This window comes from Myotis nattereri, assembly GCF_964212035.1.
Source record: "Myotis nattereri genome assembly, chromosome: 1".
NCBI classification, from domain to species: Eukaryota; Metazoa; Chordata; class Mammalia; order Chiroptera; family Vespertilionidae; genus Myotis; species Myotis nattereri.
In genome coordinates, this window is record NC_138075.1 from 29390728 (window position 1) to 29398686 (window position 7959).

Sequence of the window (7959 nt, forward strand, 5' to 3'; positions counted from 1 at the left end):
CATAAGAAAAACCCTGAAAATAACTCAAATGTGCTTCAACTGGTGGATGGGTAAACAAAGTGTGGTACATTCATAAAATGTAATACTATTTTCAGCAATGAAGCTGAAGAAAAACTGCTGATACACTCAACAGCATGAGTGAACACAAATGTATTATGCTAAATAAAAGAAACCAGACTCAAAGTATTTCACTTATATGATATTTTAGAAAAGACAAACATCATTAGTTACCAGGGGTTTAGGGTGGATGAAGGGCTCATTATAAAAGAGAAGCTCAAAGGAATTTGGGGTGCTGAAACTATTCTGTATCTTGATTTTGGTTGTTGCATAGCTTTATGCAATTGCCCAAACAACTGTACAATGAAAAGAGTTAATTTCAGTCCTAACCGGTTTGGCTCAGTGGATAGAGCATCGGCCTGCAGACTGAAAGGTCCCAGGTTCGATTCTGGTCAAGGGCATGTACCTTGGTTGCGGGCACAGCCCCAGTAGGAGGTGTGCAGGAGGCAGCTGATCGCTGTTTCTCTCTCATCGATGTTTCTAACTCTCTATTCCTCTCCCTTCCTCTCTGTAAAAAATCAATAAAATATATTTTTTAAAAAAAGAAAGAAGCCGAAACCGGTTTGGCTCAGTGGATAGAGCGTCGGCCAGCGGACTGAAAGGTCCCAGGTTCAATTCCGGTCAAGGGCATGTACCTGGGTTGCGGGCATCCCCGGTGGGAGATGTGCAGGAGGCGGCTGATCGATGTTTCTCTCTCATCGGTGTTTCTAACTCTCTCTCTCCCTTCCTCTCTGTAAAAAAAATCAATAAAATATATTTTTTTAAAAAAGAAAGAAAAGTGTTAATTTCATTTCATGTAAATTAAAAACAAAGTTAAAATCTTTCTGAAAGAAAGATACAAATACATCATTTTCCACAAATAAGAGTGGCAGAAATTTTTAAAAATCTACCAATGCCAATCTAACAATTCCAAGTGTGGGCAGTTACTGCAATTTAAGAGGATAATCTGGCTGCAGTTAAATTGAAAATGCACATCAACCGATGGTCTAGCAATTCCACTTATAAATATGTATACATTCTAGGAAAATCTTCACACATGTGCTCAAGCAGACATGCAAAAAGATATTCACTGAACATTGTTTGAAGTACTAAAAAACTGAAAACAACCCTCCAGTAGGGGAATGAATTAATTGTGGCTAGTGGTTATTTAAAAAAGGGAAAAAATGCATAAGGAAAAGAATCAATCCTGATGGCTACAAATGTGATTTTGAGAAGGGTAACTTATTGGTTTGTTTATTTAACAATAGTATATATTGAAAAGAGCACCATACTTGGAATCTGGAGATAAGCAGTTAGCATTTATTTCCAACTTTGTCACTAACTAGCAGTCAGACTATGGGCTACTTAATACATAACCTCACTTTTCCTGGAAAATTAAAAGCAAGGCTATATAACCACTAAGAGTATTTCCAACTCAATAATTCTATGATTAAGTACATAATAAAAAATTATAATCTAAAGCCCCTACGTAGAGAAACTATTTTCCCCAGACATCATGAAATCAGAAACTATCAGAGAAATAGGACATCTTTGTATACTGATACATAAAATGGACCAAATTTCTTGGTATATTTTTGATGCACTTTTTAATCAAGATCACAAATTCAGAAAGAACATATAAACAGCTCACCCTCATGTAAAACACATATTCTCTCTCATTTCAACATTCTAAAACAAGTTAATATGAGTGAGCCCACCTTGTCAAGTTCAGGTCTGTCTAGCCAAAAATCATTCAAGCACATGGTAAGATTCACTTGCTTTTAAAACATAAAGATAGCCCTCGCCGGTGTGGGCCGCAGGTTAGAGCTGCGGCCTCGCACTGAAGGGAGGGTTGAGGGTTCGATTCCTCCATTCCCAGTCAAAGGCGCTACCTGGGTTTTGGGTTTGCTCCCTGCAGCTCCCCCGCCTCCCCATCTGGGCACCTGCATGTGTCTCTCTCACATGATGTTTCTCTCTCTCTCCTTCCCTGCCTACCTCCCTTTCACTCTCTCTGAAAATCAATGGAGCCCAGCTGGTGTGTCTCAATGGTTGAGTGTCGACCTATGAACCAGGAGGTCAGGGTTTGATTCCCGGTCAGGGCACATGCCCAGGTTGAGGGCTCGATCCCCAGTAGGGGGCGGGCAGGAGGCAGCCAATCAATGACTCTCATCATTGATGTTTCTCTCTTCCTCTCCCTCTCTTTCTGAAATTAATAAAAAATATTTTTTTTTAAAAAGGCAATGCAAAAAATATCCTCAGGTGAGGATAAAAGACACACACAAAAACATAAAGATAATATGAACTGCTTTTTGTATTTTTGCCTGGTTCACCTATAAAGACCTTACATTATAATTTTATAGCTTCAGCCTGCTACAATAGTTTAAAGAGCCTTTAAAAACTTGTCTTATGCCATGTCCACAGGGATCTAGTAAAAAAATCAGTACTTCATAATCCAAAAAAAATGTTAACAATTTCATTACCACCAATACTTACTCTTCAAAGACACCAATAACCAACATGTCATTTGTTACTATTGCAGAATTTAATAGGTTATTAACTTCTGGCATAATCCAAAAGCATAATTAGAATACAATCATTAAGACATGAATAACTTTTTTTAAAAAAAAAGCAGAAATATTAACGTCTTTCACCTTGTCAGTAAAACCAAAATTTTAAAATTCTTTTTCTACAGAGTTTCCATATCTAAATTCTTACAATTCTAAACGCGTACGGAGACAAAACATACACTGCATACTTGTAAAATCCTCCTAGCTATCAGATTTTAATTTTAGCGCTAACTGCCAAAAAACAACACACCTTTCGACCGAAGCCTAAATTCCGTACACATGACTGTATGCCAATCAACTAAACACAAGGTGCGTTATTATTAGGAAGTTATATAATTTGCACTAAAGATTGTTTAAAACGCCTTTCATTAAATGCAGCAGCTTACAACAACTTACAGGCTTCAAAGTTCACCTAGTAAATGATCGGAAACTATTTACGAGAGCAGGATTTTCTTTCAAAGTGGTCACAAGGAAGGAACTGTTTGTTTATTTGTTGGAAGAACGTAACGAGCAGCCGAATACCAGGAGCTGAGTCAGGCGGAGGAACGCGGACTGCATTCCGTCTTCTAAAGGAAAGTGTTCGCCCGGCCGATTTCCCGACCCGGCCCACAGGGAGTCCCGGCCGGGGGCCGGGGGTGCAGAGGACCGGCGACTCCCAGCCGCGCCCCCTGCAAGTCGGGCCGGCCGGGCGGCAGCCCCGCCAAGGTGGGTCCCTCGTCCATACCGTCTGGACCGAGGGACTGGGTACAGCAAGGCAGCGTTCCTCCAAGGGACAAAGGTTGGGCTCACGCCTCGGCGACGGGCTGCGGATCCCGCTGCGTGGGGCAGCCCGTCGAGCAGCCGAGGGTCCCCCCAGGGCCCAGCACCCAGCGGTGGGGGAGGGGACGAGCCCGGCGCCCCTTCCCCGCCGCGCGCCGGGGGGACCTGTTGATGAAGACCCCCCCACCGAGCCGCCGCCGTCCGTCTCTTACCTCTGCGCCACTGCGGCCGCCGGTCCTGCTGCCGCAGCCGCCCCTCGATCCTGCAGAAACCACAGCTCCCCAGCGGCACTTAAGATACCGGATAAAGAATCCAGAAACTCCCGATTCCCCACCTCACAATTCCTAGTCCCCGCCTCCGCCCCGCCGCCAGCCGCCGCCGTCTCCGCCGCCAGCGACTCCGCCTCAAGACCGCGCGAGACCGGCCCCCGCGGCCGCCGCGAGACCGCGCACGCGCTCCCGGACAAGGCGTAGCGGGCGCGCCTATCCCAGTCGACTGCCGCCTGGGCGCGCCCCGCCCGCCGCTAAGCAGAGAGGCTGGCGCTCGTCGCCCAATCCCGAGCCGGCGCGGAGAGAGGGCCCGCTCATTGGTCGCTCTGCAGCTCCTAGCGGCGGGTCGCGCGCATTTGCGCGCCTCGCAGTATAAAAGGCGAGCAGCTCCGGGCTCGCAGGCGTAGGCAATGGCTTTGGCGTGGAGCCCGTGGGCTACGTTCTGTGCGGACGCGAGGTTTCCCTGAGGCGCTGTCGGGAGCAGGTGGATGACTGTCCGCCTCTGAAGACAATCTGATTCCCCATGACGCCACTCGTCCTGTCCTATGGAACGCGTCACACAATATAGCATTTGTTTAAAACAGCACCAACAACAAAACAAAAACCAGGACACACTTCCAGGTAGTGTCCCACAGAAGAACTCTCTGCCGCTGCAGAATCCAAAAAACTATCAGCTGGGATCGAGTACTGCAAACCAGAAAGGAAGAATGCCAAGGGCCACAGCTGTTCCACAAAACCCGAGTATATGGGTTTAGAGTTACCTGGGACAACAACCCACATCCAGTGCAAGGAAATCCAGATAAACAGTCTCCGGAATTTCCTAGAAACTGTTGGGCGAGGGGGACGGGTGTGTGTGCGTGTGTGTGTGTGTGTGACCTATTTTCTAAGTTCTAAAATGCATGAAATAACAATTCAAGAAGCCTCCTCTAGCTCCTCAATGAATTTTACTTCTCTAGCTCAGGATTTCTCACCTGAGGGCTATTGACATCAGGGCCACATCATTCTGTGTGTGTGTTTTGTTTTTTGGGTTTGTGTGTGTGTGTGTGTGTGTGTGTGTGTGTGTGTGTGTGTGTGTGTGTTTGGGGGGGGGCGGCCTGTGCATTGTAGGATGTGCAGCAGCACCCCCGCTCCCTGCCCGATGCCAGAAGACCACTACCCCATTATGGCCATCGAATATGTCACTAGACATTGCCCAAGATCCCCTGGGCGCCAAAAATCATCTCCAGTAGAGAACCACGGATCCAGCTGTTTAAAGAATTCTTTAAAAAGGAGTCTCTCGTCGCCGGTGCATTCCAATTGCCTGGCTCCAAGCAACTGTGCATAGCACCCTACCCACCCGAACTCTCCGGCTCCCTAGGCTTGCTCCCCCGGCTGCTTGGCCTCCTCGGTCACAGGGCCGCACCCTGGTAAAAAGATGATCGCTATCTGTGCGAGATAGCAGCTAATGTTCTCCAAATATGTGGAAATTCCTTTGTCAAATGCTATACAAACGTTAGCTATTATTTTTACTTTCCAACGTATTTCCTTTTAAAAGAGGGTAGACCCTATGGCAAATAAAAAGTTTATTTTCTGGTGAATAAAGCCATGCCCAGAATCCCAAATTACTTGGCCTTGTGAAAAAAAGAAAAAGATAATAAAAGAGGAGGAGGAGGGTGGGGGAGGAGGGAAAAGTGAAAGAAATGGAAGGTAATTGGATTTGAGTTTTAACTTTGATGCTAACTAGTTCTGTGATTTCAGAGCGTGAAAATTTCCTAAACTATTCCTAAGTTTACTTCCCTAAATGTTCTCATCCACAATATAACAGGTTAACTACATATTTTTTCTAGCTTTAAGATTCTGGTAGCCTCTGCATATGGAATCTAACATGGATAGCATAAGGAGTGAAGAAAATATAATTTCATCCCAAAATAGAATGAAATGGGTAATCTGTGCTTTAAAACCCCACCAGAAGAGTTGTTCGTCTTTGTCACAAGGCAGATTCACCCACAGAGTCACCCTGACAAATTTGTAACTGAGTTTTTCAAGTGAGTAGTGAAAGCCAAACTGTAAAAACAAGTGTATGGTGGAAAGTAACCATAGGAAATACCTTTCCTCCTTCCTCATCTTGGCGTCTGCTTAGCCCAACATTTGCCAACAGCCTCTGTTACACGTTTATGTAATAAAATGTTGTTCCATTTTATTATGCTAAAGGCTTAGGGGAAATATATTAATATTTCATTTCAGCCATTTGCAACAAGTCTGAAATCTCAGTTTTCAAGATTCTACCATTCCCTATTATATGTGAAATCCTTAACTAAGGCTATTATATCCCTTTGGTTTTATCATCTCTATGTACTAGTGAAAGCCAAAGTTTTCATAACTGAATTAGTAGCCTAATCACTTCTGACTGTATGAAACAGATGATCAGAAATGATGTCAATTAAAAGAATGCTCACTGATTGAGATATAAGAGAAGTTATGAAACAAGTCGTTATTACACAAGTATCTAAAAATTTTAAATACCATAAAAACAGAAAGCAAACCAATAAACCATGAATTTTTCTAACTTAAGTGGGTTTGGTTATTATCGTTTTGATGTTTTAGAGTACTTCTTAACTTTCATAAATCTAGCTAAAATGATTATGTCCCTAAGCTAAGGACATTACACAGTTGTTGCCATGTGGAATGGGAAGTCCTACTGTCTTTGGTTTGTTTAGCATCAGTGTCATTCAATACAGGTGTGTATCATTCAACTCAGTTGACTTCAATATTCACTCATTTATATATATATATATATATCGATATATATATATCGAATACTTCTTATGTCTAAGTACTATGCTGTAGAGAACTGAAACATGGGACAGTCCCTGTCCTGGAGGTGGGGAAAGGGACAAGATAAAACAAGTCGATAAACGTAAAATACAATATAATAAATGAAAATAAGGCTCAAAAAATGGTAAAGTCTTATACTAGGAGAAGCTTTGCTATCTAATGAGGAGGGAGAAGGACAGGGAAAGAAAAGACACCACTATTGAAAGACCCATAGTAATAGGAAAATCAAGATCTTATACATGCCTTTTAAAAAGATAACACTTTTTATCCATTTGAATGAATGAAGAACACGGAGAAAACCATGGGCTTATTATGGGAACAGCAAGTAGTCAACAATAACTTCAGAGTACATATTCAATATTTAGAGTGTTAGTCATTTATCCCACTTGTTTGTGTGCCCTTGGGTGGTCCTGTGCTAGACGGGGGATGTGTAGACAAATGAAATATGGTCCAGGAGACGTTCTATTTTGAAGAGAGGGGGCAGGTATATTTGGAGCTTGGAAATAGTTTCTAATAAGAGAAAGACCAAGACTGAATCCAAGAGAAAGGATATCAGGTTTTTTCTCCTAAATAGAGCAATAAAATTACCCATATCTTTTTCTCACTAAGTACCCAATCAAATCTCTATTTTTGTTTATGTAATAAATCTCAGCTACCACTTTTAATTCATATCCACACGTGAATACCTCTCACTGGGTCTGGGGACGTATCTGCTGAGCTCCAGAGAGTTGAGCTCCAATGCTTCTTCTATCCAGTCTTGGACTCACTCTGATTGAGATTTAACTCCATCGCAGCTTCAAAACAGCCTTTATCAAGGTCACCTGCTAGAGCCACTTTGTTAAATGCAAAGGTTAATGTTCAGTCCTTATCTTCCTTGACCTGCCAGCAAGCATTTGATGCCATTGAGCGTTTCCTCCATTCTGTCCTCTGGGCTCCTGACCATTCTAGCTTCTCTGCCTACACACTGGAACCCCCTTCTCAGCCTTCTTTGCTGGTTCTTCCTGATCTCCCTGATTGCTAAAAGTTGGGAGTCTCTCAGGCTACACTTAATATTTCACCTCTCTCTGCCTGGGTTTGAATCCTAGTTCTATCACTTGCTAGCTGTTTGATCAGAAGAAATTAACTTAATTTCTCCAAGATTCAATTTCCTTACCTAATAATTGATGATAATATAAGTAGCTACCTCTTTTAGTGGTTGTGAAGACCAAATGAATCTATTTATGTAAAGGGCTTAAAACATGCCAGGCACTATATACATTCATTCTTTGTACTTATTCTCATCATGTTCTTTATCATTCACTACCTATGTGATTGCATCTGGTCTCGGTTGCTTTAAATTCTGTTTATACACTGTCAACTCTAAATTTGTCTCGAGCCTAAACCTCTGTCATAACTCCAGAATCATATATTCAACTATTAGGCTCAACACCTCCATTTGATTTTCTAATGATTATTACAAATTGAACATGCCATAACCTTTTATGTTTATCTAGATTTCTTCATTTCAATATATG

The 7959-nt window shown here is 42.7% G+C and overlaps 1 protein-coding gene across 1 annotated transcript in view; it reads right to left on the bottom strand.

Annotated features, from left to right (window-relative positions):
• PALS1 (protein associated with LIN7 1, MAGUK p55 family member) overlaps positions 1–3778 on the bottom strand; it is a 91868-nt gene extending 88090 nt beyond the window's left edge. The window contains exon 1 of the mRNA XM_081088114.1: positions 3575–3778. The gene's annotated coding sequence lies outside the window, so the exon portion shown is untranslated. The remainder of the gene's footprint in view (positions 1–3574) is intronic.
• Between the last annotated feature and the right edge of the window lie 4181 nt (positions 3779–7959).